The sequence below is a fragment of the Triticum dicoccoides genome, chromosome 1B (assembly GCF_002162155.2).
Source record: "Triticum dicoccoides isolate Atlit2015 ecotype Zavitan chromosome 1B, WEW_v2.0, whole genome shotgun sequence".
Classification (NCBI taxonomy): domain Eukaryota; kingdom Viridiplantae; phylum Streptophyta; class Magnoliopsida; order Poales; family Poaceae; genus Triticum; species Triticum dicoccoides.
Genome location: NC_041381.1, coordinates 560,059,080 through 560,072,497, shown reverse-complemented (window position 1 = coordinate 560,072,497; position 13,418 = coordinate 560,059,080).

Sequence of the window (13,418 nt, the reverse complement as noted above, 5' to 3'; positions counted from 1 at the left end):
CCTTTAATTCTTCCCACGAACTAACGGAATCAGGCGGCAATGCCTTCAACCAATTACGAGTCGTTCCATCCAGCATCATGGTGAAGTACTTGGCCATTGCAGCATCACTAACTTCCAGTAATTCCATGGCCATCTCATAACTTTCGATCCATGCCCCAGGCTATAAAGCAGCCATGTAATTAGGTACCTTACGAGGCCCCTTAAAATCCTTGGGCAAACACTCGTTACGCAGAGCCAGCACCAAACAAGGTACACCCCCGGCCCTGGTGACCACACCTGCCTCAACTGACGCTGTCGGATAAACTGGCAGGGGTTGATAAGCCGCCTGCTGAGCCGCCTATTGAGCTGCTATTTCTGCTGCCTGTTGAGCCGCCAGCTGCGCTGCCTGCTGAGCCGCCTGCTCAATTTGCTGACACACTCTGTCCTGATTATGCACATTAGGAGCCCCACCCTGAGCCGGGTCGTACCCGCGCGGCTGATCGCGACGCTGGGCATTGCTTGAAATGGCCGGTGAATCTAGGTGCCTGCTATAACTCTTGCTCCGGCTCGGACGTGGGGTTGAATGAATCATGTCTCTACGGTAAGAGTATGCCTCCTGATGTGCTAAGGTTGTCTGAAGAAGAGCTCTGACCCTTGATGTTTCAACCACCGTTGGTGAATCGCCATCGGCTGGGAGAGCCGCCAGTTGTGCTGCCGCTGCGATCATGTTCTCCAGCAGGTTAGAATAATGACCTGATGGTGTCGGCACATAAGGAGGCGGAGCAGTACTCAGATGTGGGGGTCCCATAACCTGTGGCTGAATCGGCGTATTGGTCTCGGGTACTCCGACCCGGTTTACTCCCGGTGGGTTACTAGGTCCTGCTCCGGGTGTGTGGAAAAGGTTCCTAGGATCATAGACCGGAGGCAGACGAGACTGAGTCTTTTGGTACCTTATCCTCATAACCTCATTTGATGCGTTCTGATCCATCGTGAGCTGGAAAGCCTGTGACTGGATCTGCTGAGCTCGAGCATCCAGAGCAACCCGCTCAGCGGTCATCCTGACGTCTTCTGCTGCCAGGTCTTCTTTAGCTTGCGCTATATCAAGCTTTAACTGTGCCACCTCTACATCATGTTGTGCCTAATCCGCCAGGTTGACCACGGTGGTTAACAGGGTCATCAACTTGTCCATGAGATCCATCAACACCTGAGCCGGCGAGCGCACAGGGCCTCCTGCCCCGGCTGCTGCGGTCCCGGAGGTCATTGCATCCACAGTTGATGAATTTAACACAGGTTGGGTACCTGCCATGAAGATTCCGACTATGCTTGGCGGCTCAAAGGAGTCTGAAATACTGCTGCCATCGGAACAACCTCCAAGCCCGCCGTCTTGCAGTTGATAGAACAAATTCGTCTCACTTGTGGATGACTCACCATCAGAGTAGATGGCCGTCTCACCATCGAAAACAGATCCTTCAGAAAATTCCCCTCCATGGATGCATCTCACGAAGGCATGCCTCACGGCGGGTTGAGCCCGGGCGGGTGTCGCACGCTGAGCCGTCTCGATGATGTCAGTGCAGATGTCCAGCTCAGGGCCCGGTTCGCCGATCTTGCCAATGAAGACGTGGATTCCGCCGAAGGGGACCCGGTACCCGTACTCAATTGATCCGGCGTCGGGGCCCCAGCCTGCATCTTCGATATAGAGCTTGTCACGATGACTCTTGGTCATCCGACCCACAATGTATCCCTTGAGCCCTTTGAAGTTGCCCTTCAAGAACTCAAATCCACCGTGTGTTGGCCCCACGGTGGGCGCCAACTGTCGTGGAATTGTCACGGCAGATGTCCTAGCGTAAGGACTTAGTCATGGAGCCATCGCAACTAGGAAGCTTAAAGGGGTTAAACGGGACAAAGGACACGTGGTTTATACTGGTTTGGCCCCTTGCGATGAAGGTAAAAGCCTACGATCCAGTTTTGGGTGGGATTGCTTATGACTCGATAACCAGGGAGTGAATCCGCTTGACCTAGTTCTCGATCTGATGTTACTTGCCCTGAACCGCCGTCGGATCGTCCCTTTATATACAGAGGTTGACGCCCAGCGGCTCACAGAGTCCTGGCCGGTTCATAAACTATGTCCTGCTCGGTCTCTCTCTATTCCTGTCTTACAATACAAGTTATACATATATGGCGGTATATCTCTACAGGCCTTGGGCCTTTAAGTGAGCCACCATCTTCAAGTGTCTTCAGTGGGCTTCGTCATAGGTGTGACCCGGCCCCTCCTGGGCGGGTCATGCCTAAGGGCATCTCCAGCCGTTGGCCCCCCAGGGGGCGTCTAAAAGCGCCGCCTGGGGGTGAGCCGGCGCAAAAAATGGCCCTGTGGGCGATTCGGTCCCCAGCCATCGGCCCCCAGGCGCGTATAAAAAAAAGAACGGCCGTTCGGCGAAGTTATGATAGAAAGTAGTTAAATTTCGGCTAAACATGGCAAAGTTCGGCGAAATTCGCGCATTTTCATTACATTAACCTAATCTAAAAAAGAAAGGGGTTGAAGTCGTCGCGCCATCGTCGTCGTCGGCCTTCTCCTCCTTGACGCGGGCGCCCCTGCTGGACCCGGCGTCGCCATGGCGGGCTGGCGGCGGCGCGTCGTCATCGTCGTCATCGCTGTCGCGTAGGACGATGACCCCGTCTTCATTGCGGCCGCGTCGGCGCTCCTCGAAGCGGCGCAGGGCGGCGCGCTGGCGCTCCTTCACCTTCTCCCGGCGCGCCTTCTCCATCGCAATGGAGTCCTGGCGCGCCCATTCTAGGGCCGCGTCATCCTCGTCGAACTCCGCCTTCACCGGCGCCAGCCCCGGCTCCGTCTTCACCGGCGCCAGCCCCGGCTCCGTCTTGGGCTTGAGGAAGCACGAAGGAGACGATGAGGAGGAGGCATGCCGGCCGCCCTCATTGATGACGATGCCGGCGCTACGAACGCGCCGGCCGAGCGGCGACTCCGCCGCGGGCTCAGCCTTGACGCTGAGCAGGGCCGGAGTGCCGGAGGAGTGCGATGAGGATCAGGAGGAGGAAGAGGAGCAGGAGGACCCGAACCTCCTTGGCGCCCATGGCCCGACGCGTCGGTGCTGCACCGAGGGGTACGCCAACGACGGGTCGTTGCCGCCCTCGAGGTGCGTGAGCACGCCCTCGAGTGTGCGGCCGGGGACGCCCCACCAGAGGTGGCGCCCCTCGCTGTTCTGCCGACCGCCGACCAACGGCGCGCCGTTGGTGGACGCCAATCGCTGCTGCTGGCGGTGCTCGAAATACGCCGCCCAGGCCGCGTCGTTGTTGGCGGCGTACTGGGGGAGGGAGAGTTGGGCTTCGGTGAGGGACGCGCGCACCATCTCGACCTCCTCGGCGAAGTACTTTGGCTTCGCCACGGCGTCGGGCAACGTGGGAATGGGCACCCCCCCGGCGCTGAGTCTCCACCCCGTCGGCCTGGCGCGCATGTCCGGCGGCGCCGGGATGTTCGCCTGGAACAGGAGCCAAGACTCCTGTTCGCGGAGCAAACGGCGGCCGAAGCCGTTGGCCGCCGCCTCGTCTCCGGGGAAGTGTTCTGCCATGGCGATGGCGGGGCTAGGCGGGGCTGGGCGGCGGCGCTCGGGAGAGGCAGGAAGAGGGAGAGGGAGGGGCTGGACAGCGGCGAGGGCGGGGCTGGTGTGGGCACAGGCGAGTGCAGGGCGCCGGCTTTTATAGCCGGGCCGCGCGCCATGTGTACGCGTGCGAGGGAGGAGAGGCGTCGGCGCGCCGCCCCGTGAAGCGCCGCCCGTGAGGAATCAATGGCAAGGCTGACCGGCGGCAGCCTTGCCATTGATTCCCCGCGGGAACCGAGGCCGTTGGGGGAAGACAAGACGCCGAGTCACTAACGCGGCTGACCCGCGTCTTTTTCGCGCCAAAATAGCTCGCCCCGGCGCCCCCAGGCGCCCCCCAGCGCGCCGGGTTCGGGCTGGGTCCGCCGGTGCTGTTTTCGGCCCAAGCCAGCGAAAATCGGGCTCCTGGGGGTGCGACTGGGCCGTTTTTTCGGCGCCGGCGCGAAAAAATCGCCTGGGGAGGCCTTCCTGGGGGTGCGGCTGGAGATGCCCTAATAGTTATATCCCCAACACATCCCCAAGCTTAATTCTTGCTCGTCCTCGAGTAGGTAAATGATAAAAACAGAATTTTTGATGTGGAATGCTACCTAACATATTTATCCATGTAATTTTCTTTATTTTGGCATGAATGTCACATCCGAAAGATTCAAAAAAAGTTTAATATTGACATAAAAACAGTAATACTTCAAGCATACTAACAAAGCAATCATGTCTTCTCAAAATAACATGGTCAAAGAAAGCTATCCCTACAAAATCATATAGTCTGGCTATGCTCTATCTTCATCACACAAAATATTTAAATCATGCACAACCCCAATGACAAGCCAAGCATTTGTTTCATACTTTTGGTGTTCTCAAACTTTTTCAATCTTCACGCAATACATGAGTGTGAGGCATGGATATAGCACTATGGTGGAATAGAATATGGTGGTTGTGGAGAAGACAAAAAGGGAGGAAGATCTTCTCACATCAACTAGGCATATCAACAGGCTATGGAGATGCCCATCAATAGATATCAATGCGAGTGAGTAGGGATTGCCATGCAATGGATACACTAGAGCTAGAAGTGTATGAAAGCTCAAAAAGAAACTAAGTGGGTGTGCATCCAACTTGCTTGCTCACGAAGACCTAGGGCAATTTGAGGAAGCCCATCATTGGAATATACAAGCCAAGTTCTATAATGAAAAATTCCCACTAGTATATGAAAGTGACAAAATAGGAAACTCTCTATCATGAAGATCATGGTGCTACTTTGAAGCACAAGTGTGGAAAAAGGATAGTAACATTGCCCCTTCTCTCTTTTTCTCTCATTTTTTTGTTTGGGTGAGGGAGTCCCGGACTAGCGGGTGTCCGGATAGCCGAACTATCATCATTGGACGGACTCCGAGACTATGAAGAAACAAGATTGAAGACTTCGTCCCGTGTCCGGATGGAACTTTCCTTGGCGTGGAAGGCAAGCTTGGCGATACGGATATGTAGATCTCCTACCATTGTAACCGACTCTGTGTAACCCTAGCCCTCTCCGGTGTCTATATAAACCGGATGGCTTTAGTCCGTAGGACGAACAACAATCATACCATAGGCTAGCTTCTAGGGTTTAGCCTCCTTGATCTCGTGGTAGATCTACTCTTGTAACACACATCATCAATATTAATCAAGCAGGACGTAGGGTTTTACCTCCATCAAGAGGGCCCGAACCTGGGTAAAACATCGTGTCCCTTGTCTCATGTTACCATCCGCCTAGACGCACAGTTCGGGACCCCCTACCCGAGATCCGCCGGTTTTGACACCGACATTGGTGCTTTCATTGAGAGTTCCTCTGTGTCGTCACCGATAGGCTCGATGGCTTCTTCGATCATCATCAGCGACACTGTCCAGGGTGAGACCTTCCTCCCCGGACAGATCTTCGTATTCGGCGGCTTCGCACTACGGGCCAACTCGCTTGGCCAACTGGAGCAGATTGAAAGCTACGCCCCTAGCCGTCAGGTCAGATTTGGAAGTTTGAAATTCACGGCTGACATCCGCGGGGACTTGATCCTCGATGGATTTGAGCCACAGCCAAGCGTGCCGCACTGTCACGGCGAGCATGATTTAGCTCTGCAGCCGGACAGTACCCTAGAGGCCACACTCGAACCCGCTCTGATCTTCAATTCGGAGCTGGCTGCGCAGGTCGAGGACGGATGGCTAGACACCGCCTCGGGGGCTGCAACCTCTACGGCGATAGAGCCGAACACTGACCTTGTCCCTCATGAGGCTCGTGACTCCGAGGTGCCGGACTCCTTGCCGGACTCCGAACCTCCCGCGCCCCCTCTGATCGAACCTGATCGTGCGCCGATCATGGAGTTCACCACAGCAGACATCTTTCAATACTCACCTTTCAGCGACATCTTGAGTTCGCTAAAGTACCTCTCGCTATCAGGAGAGCCCTGGCCGGACTGCGGCCAGGACGGTTGGGATGCGGATGACGAAGAAATTCAAAACCCACCCACCACCCACTTGGTAGCCACTGTCGACGATCTAACCGACATGCTAGACTACGACTCCGATGACATCGACGGTATGGACGACGACGCCGGAGACGACCAAGAACCAGCACCCATCGGGGACCGGAAAGCCACCCCAACGCACGACGTATACATGGTGGATACACCAAAAGGAAGCGAGAACGAGGAAAAATGGGACGTGGCGAAGGACAACTCCCCCAACAAACAACCAAAACGACGACGCAAGCGCCGCCCGAAGACCGGCCCAGATAAAAATGGCACCCATACGGACCCGGCCCTAGAGCAGGGCGAAGCAGCGGACGACGAACATGCCAGAAAGCAAACCATCTCCGGCGAAGACGATCTCACATCACCAGAGCATATGAACCTCCATAAAAGGCTCGTTGCCACTGCAAGAAGTTTGAAGAAGCGAAAGCGGAAGCTCAAAACAGCGGAGTACGCACTCAGAATGAAATGGAGCAAAATACTCAACACCACAGATAAATACGGCGCTAGTCATCAGACAAAGAGCTACCCGAAGCGCAAGTTGTTGCCCGAATTTGACGAGGAGGCCTTAGAGCCCCCGCAGTCAAAAAAGAAAGAAGCCGCCTGGCCGGATAGACGACCAGATGATAGGCCAAGAACAGCAAGGGGCGCCGCACACAAGCCGGCACACGATCAGCACAAGGATCCTCGGAAAAAGGATGACCCGGCCAGGTCCATCTATGGGCCAAAAAAGAAGACTCCAGGAAGCAACATAACCCGCCGAGCATTTGAAGACAACGGCACACCCAAATACAGGGGCGCCGCACATCCATTGTGTTTCACCAACGAGGTACTGGATCATGGATTTCCAGCGGGATTCAAACCCGTAAACATAGAGGCATATGACGGAACAACAGACCCCGGAGTCTGGATTGAGGATTATATCCTACACATACATATGGCCAGAGGAGACGATCTCCATGCCATAAAATACCTACCCCTCAAGCTCAAAGGGCCAGCTCGGCATTGGCTCAAAAGCCTCCTAGAAAATACCATTGGAAGTTGGGAAGAGCTTGAGGATGCGTTTCGAGCAAATTTTCAGGGGACTTATGTCCGCCCTCCGGATGCAGACGATTTAAGTCACATAACTCAACAGCCCGGAGAGTCAGCACGCAAATTCTGGAACAGGTTCCTCACTAAAAAGAACCAAATAGTGGACTGTCCGGACGCTGAAGCCTTAGCAGCCTTTAAACACAACGTCCGAGACGAATGGCTCGCCAGACACCTCGGCCAAGAAAAACCAAGAACAATGGCCGCACTAACAAGCCTCATGACCCGCTTTTGCGCAGGGGAGGACAGCTGGCTGGCTAGATGCAGCACCAGCGACCCGAGTACATCCGAAGTCAGGGATGGAAATGGGAAATCACGATGCAGAAAAGATCAGCGCCGGAACAAGGAAAATGGCCCAAATAGTACGGCGGTCAACGCCGGATTCAAAAGCTCTCGGCTGAATAACAAAACACTGCCCCTCAAGGACAACAGTGACAAGCTATCCAACCTAAACAAGATTCTGGACAGGCTAGGTCAAATACACGGTACCTCCGGAAAGCCTGCAAACTATACCCACAGAGATTGTTGGGTCTTCAAGCAGTCTGGCCGACTTAACGCCGAACACAAGGGGCTCGACACAACAAGCGAAAGTGACGAACCCCAAAAGCAGCACTCCGGAAAACATAAGACTTTCCCACTAGAAGTCAAAACAGTGAACTCACTTCATGTGATAACACGAAAACACAGTGCGGCACCTGCCATACCAGGACACCGTCCGCAGAATGGGGATAGACCCTACCAACATTCACCATAACAGCACTTCCTTCAAAGGAGTGACGCCAGGCCTTTAAGCCAATTTTACGGGCTCTGTACCACTAGAGGTTGTGTTCGGTTCATCCGACAACCTCCGTCGCGAAAGGCTCACTCTTCGTAGCGCCCCATTTTTATAGTGGCCGTCAAGCACTACTGGGACGCAAAGCTTTCGCCCACTTTAACACCATACCACACTACACGTCTCTTATACTTACAATGCCCGGTCCACGCGGCATAATCTCATTAAAGAGTACCTACGAATGTTCCTCGAACACGGAGAGCGTGGGGCTGCCTTGACAGCCACTCCGACCTTGCAGGTCAAGGCCCCTAACCACAGGTCATTCAGACCCCGGACACGGTTAGGCGAGTCCGGCGTAAATAAACAAGGGGCTTCCCAGCCGCATACCCCCTTTATAAGGGGCCGTGCGTATAAATGATGAGAGCCAATAAAGCTCAACTTTATTCATCTTCCAAATTATACTTTATTTTAATACAACTTTTGCACGATATTTCTTAGAAACTAAGTCCTTCTCTTTTACAGATGAAGCACGTGCTACACCCGTCCAGGATACAGCACAACGGAGACACAGGCGCAGACGTGCAGCAGGGACCCGTTGCAAGGATTCTTTTCAGATTAAGACCCTGCGTAAACCTTTCTTACTGTCGCTTGTTGATACACATCCCCCGGTTTCCTACCATAGCCGAGGAGGAGGCTGGCGTTTTGGCATCGGCCGCGCCAGAGGTTCCCGCCTGTACCTGGACACTAGGGGCTTAGGGCATTATTCTGCCCGGTATCATAAAGATCGAACACCTCAGGAAGTGTTCGGCGTCTCGAGTTAGGCCTTATATGCATCAGCTCCGAATCATGTCTTTGGTCAAATGTTGGGTTTGCCCGGCTCCTGTTTCCTGCCTTACGTTCCGTATCATCGGCTAACGCGGCACCAGGAGAACTACTGCGATTGTGCCCCGGTTCGTCCGGGCGAGCACCTCAGTAGAGAAAACCGAAAACTGATTGTCATGATATAGCGAGAGACTGGTCAACCACTCGATCGACCATTGGAATGTTTAGAATTCCTCCGCTTTGACGAAGGACCGCTTCCCGGTCAGGCACATACGCGCCCCGAGTTCAGGGAAGAGCGGTGCCGCTAGGGGCTATATAGTAGCCCCACATTCGAGCTCCTATGGCTAAGTGAAAGTGATGAAGCGTTATAGTCCTGTTGCCTAGTTTGCTACGCTATCACCTCCTTAAAAGGACCAAGACGTTGGATTAAGTGTGAAAAAGCGCTTTTCTTTTTGCAAACACCCCCCGCACCATGTGCGTGGGGGCTGAAGCCAAAGACTGCCATCTTTCAGATTATACATACGGCCGCACAGGAGATAGTTCAATACTTGCACGCACAAGTATAAAAAGCTATTGCATTATAAACATGATCTCACAAATTATACATGTCATTTGAACATGACATCTTTCGAGCACTGCGACTCTATTAAATGAGCGCCCTGCAGGACTTCCTCAAAATAGTGCTCGGCGGGTAATCGGCTCTTGTCCGAACCCCGGGATGCAACAGCGGTGGCATCCATGTCCGCCCAATATGTCTTTACACAGGCGAGAGCCATCCGTGCACCTTCTATGCATGCCGACCGCTTCATCGCCTTGATATGCGGCACCGCCCCAAGGAATTGATGCAACAAGCCAAAATAACTCTTCGGCTTGGGCCTTTCCGGCCACAGATGAGTGATCACATCCGTCATGGCAAGTCCAGACAATCTATTCAGCTCAGCCCACTCAGCCAGCCGATCAGTCAATGGAAGTGGACGCTCCGGACTATGGAATTGAGACCAGTAAAGTTCTTCCATTTCGTGATCCTTCTGGCCTCGGAAGTGCACGACTGCGTCCGCGGCACTCGCCGCCAAATCAAGATAAGGATCCTCCGCACCACACAACTGGCCTAGCTAAGCATACTTCGGATCCGTGAATTTCCTACGCAAAAGAAAGGGCTTTCCAGCCGCAATGTCTCCGGCCTGACGCAGTTCCTCCTTCATAGCCCGCATCTCACTCCGGGCATCCTTGACTTCGGTGCCGGCCTTCTTCAGGCCCTCTTGCTCCACTCGGCGTTCTCCTTCAAGAACCTCACAACGGTCGGTAGCATCTTTTAATTTCAAGGCCATTCCGGCCAACTCTTCCCTGCTTCGGCAGTGAGCAGCCTTTTCGGCTTTTAGCTCTTCCGCTGCCTTCAAGGCAGCCGCATTACTTATCCTGGCTTGCTCCTTGGCTTGAGCAAGCTCTGCTCGAAGATCTTCCACAACTGCGGCGCCATCTGCATCAAGCATACAAATTGTAAGGAACGGGCACCAGCTCCCTTACTAGGCAACCGCGGAGCAACCACCTACCTTGTGACTCACTAAGTCGATTATTGACCAGCGCGATGTCCGCATCCGCAACATCGAGTTGCCTCTTCAGTTCGGCAACTCCATCAGTCCGGCTGGCCACCGAACGTTCTGCCACCTGTATAGGAAAGGCGACATTCTATAACTGAGATTATGATCCTTGGCACGCTATCGCTTTCGACAGCATACCAAGTCTTAGGGGCTACTATCTCTACAGGGCGCACCTCACGTGCAAAACTGTCAAAAGGTATGTCATTTTTTGCGTACCTCAAAACCCGTCAGCAAGCTTCCGACGGCCTCATACAACCCGCTCTCGGCGGACGAGATCCTTTCAATCACCGTACTCATTAAAGTGCGGTGATCTTCCGAGATGGACGCCCTCTTAAGCAAATCCTGCAGCTCTACCGGCCGTACTCCAATGGGTGCCGAATTCTCTGGCCCCGCCGGACTCGGGGAGACCCTCCGCGGTGACACCTCAGGGTCGTCCGCCCCGCACGATGGGGCGGCAGATGGAGGCGTTTCGCTCTCTATCATCTCCGGACGAAGGTCTCCCGAAGATGAGCTGTGCTGAGACGAGCTGAGATCCGAACTACAAGGTGAAAACTTCGGTTACCCTTAGAAATTAAGCAAGGGTGTCCACTATTACAAAATTCCCCCTTTTTACTTACGGCTCGCTGGAGGGCTGATTCCTCTGAGGAGACAGTGCGGCCGGGGCTCTTCCCGGCACTGGACCTTCCGGTACAGATTTCTTTCCCTGCTTTGAGGCCTTGGCCTCCGGGTCTTCGGAAGCTGTCCTCTTCCCCCCCTGGAAGGAGGGACTCTCGATTCCTCCCTTACTGAAAGCCTCCTTGGCAGAGGTGGTAGTTTCCCTGCGCCCCCCTTCGCCCTCCTCCGAAGGTGCAACCTCCAACATTTTAATTAACACGGGATCCTGCATGGTCTCAGGGAGGGGGGTCGGACACCGTATTAGTTTTGCTTGCGCTATCCACTCATGTCCAAGGGATAGCAGGTTAAAAGGCAAACCCACGATAAATAAATGGACAATGTGTCCGGACACAGGGCTACTTACTTGAGTATCCGGGCGATTGCAGCTTAGGCTAGCGTCCTCGGTCAAGTCCGGACGCATCTCTTGCGATCCGAAGAACAGTTTGTACATCTCCGTGGGTGTCAAACCCATGAAGTGTTGAAGAGCTCGTGGCCCCTCCAGATTAAATTCCCACAGGCGGAGGGGATGACATTTGCAGGGCAGTAGGCACCGGATCAGCATAACCTGTACTACTACGACTAGATTGATCTCCCTTTCTTGGACGCCTCGAATCCGGTCCTGCAACAGGGGTACGTCTTTGGATGGCCCCCAGTCGCGCCCCTTGTTGACCCATGACGCCAACTGTTGTGGAGGGCCCGAGTGGAAGACGGGCGGCGGCCTCTGCCTGCTGCCCCTAGGAGCGGTGATATAGAACCACTCCTGTTGCCACGAGCCGAGCTCCTCCTGAAAAGAGCCCTCGGGCCATGGAGCATTGGCCCTCTTGCTTATGACCGCCCCTCCGCACTCTGCCTGACGCCCCTCAATCATCTTCGGCTCCACATTGAAGGTTTTGAGCCACAAGCCGAAGTGAGGGGTAGTGCGGAGGAAGGCTTCGCAAACGACAATAAACGATGAGATGTGGAGGATGGACTCCGGAGCCAAGTCATGGAATTCCAGCCCATAGTAAAACATGAGCCCCCTCACGAAGGGGTCCGTCGGGAAGCCTAAACCCCGACGGAGGTGAGACACGAACACAACGCTCTCGCCAGGCTTGGGAGTAGGAATAACTTGCCCTCGGGCGGGCAGCCTATGCGAAATCTCGTAGGTCAAGTACCTGGCGTCTCTCAGCTTTAACACGTCTTCTTCCGTGACGGAAGAGGGCATCCACTGGCCCCGTAGGTCGGAGCCGGACATTGTCGAAGGTTGAAGGTACCTGAATCTAGAGCCCTGGGTGTTGGAACTCGGGGGCGAGGGGCGGATTCGATTGAGGATTGAAGAAAAATAACTGGCCTTAGTCTCGTTATAAAGAGGAAGAATACCGAGAGCCGTCGCCGTGACCGTTTGAAACCCGCCTTCGATGGAGGGGGCGTGGCAACGGCCGCGGTTGGGTTACCCACGTCCGTATTTATGGGAATCCCGGAATAAGGGGAACACGATCTCTGCTTCGACAAGACGTGCCAAGGAAACCGCTTCGCTAAACGCGCTGAGGTGGTACAATGAAAACAATTTAAGTAAAGTCTTGGTAGTGGTGTGACGTCACACCATCAAATACGTCAGCAGATTGAACTTGTGTAATGTTATTTTCTCTACGGTGGTGCGTGGAATTTATTTTGCAGAGCCGGACACTATCCTGGTGTTCGCAATCTTCTATAAATTATTCGGAGGAGGAACCCACCTTGCAATGCCGAAGACAATATGCGCGCCGGACTCGTCATCATTGAAGCCTGGTTCAGGGGCTACTGAGGGAGTCCCGGACTAGGGGGTGTCCGGATAGCCAAACTATCATCATTGGCCGGACTCCAAGACTATGAAGAAACAAGATTGAAGACTTCGTCCCGTGTCCGGATGGAACTTTCCTTGGCATGGAAGGCAAGCTTGGCGATACGGATATGTAGATCTCCTACCATTGTAACCGACTCTGTGTAACCCTAGCCCTCTCCTGTGTCTATATAAACCGGATGGCTTTAGTCCGTAGGACGAACAACAATCATACCATAGGCTAGATTCTAGGGTTTAGCCTCCTTGATCTCGTGGTAGATCTACTCTTGTAACACACATCATCAATATTAATCAAGCAGGACGTAGGGTTTTACCTCCATCAAGAGGGCCCGAACCTGGGTAAAACATCGTGTCCCTTGTCTCCTGTTACCATCCGCCTAGACGCACAGTTCGGGACCCCCTACCCGATATCCACCGGTTTTGACACCGACATTGGGACTTTCTTTTTTTTGCCTCTATTTTTCTTCCGGAGTCTCATCCCGACTTGTGGGGGAATCATAGTCTCCATCATCCTTTCCTCACATGGGACAATGCTCTAATAATGAAGATAATCACACTTTTATTTTCTTACAACTCAAGAATTACAAC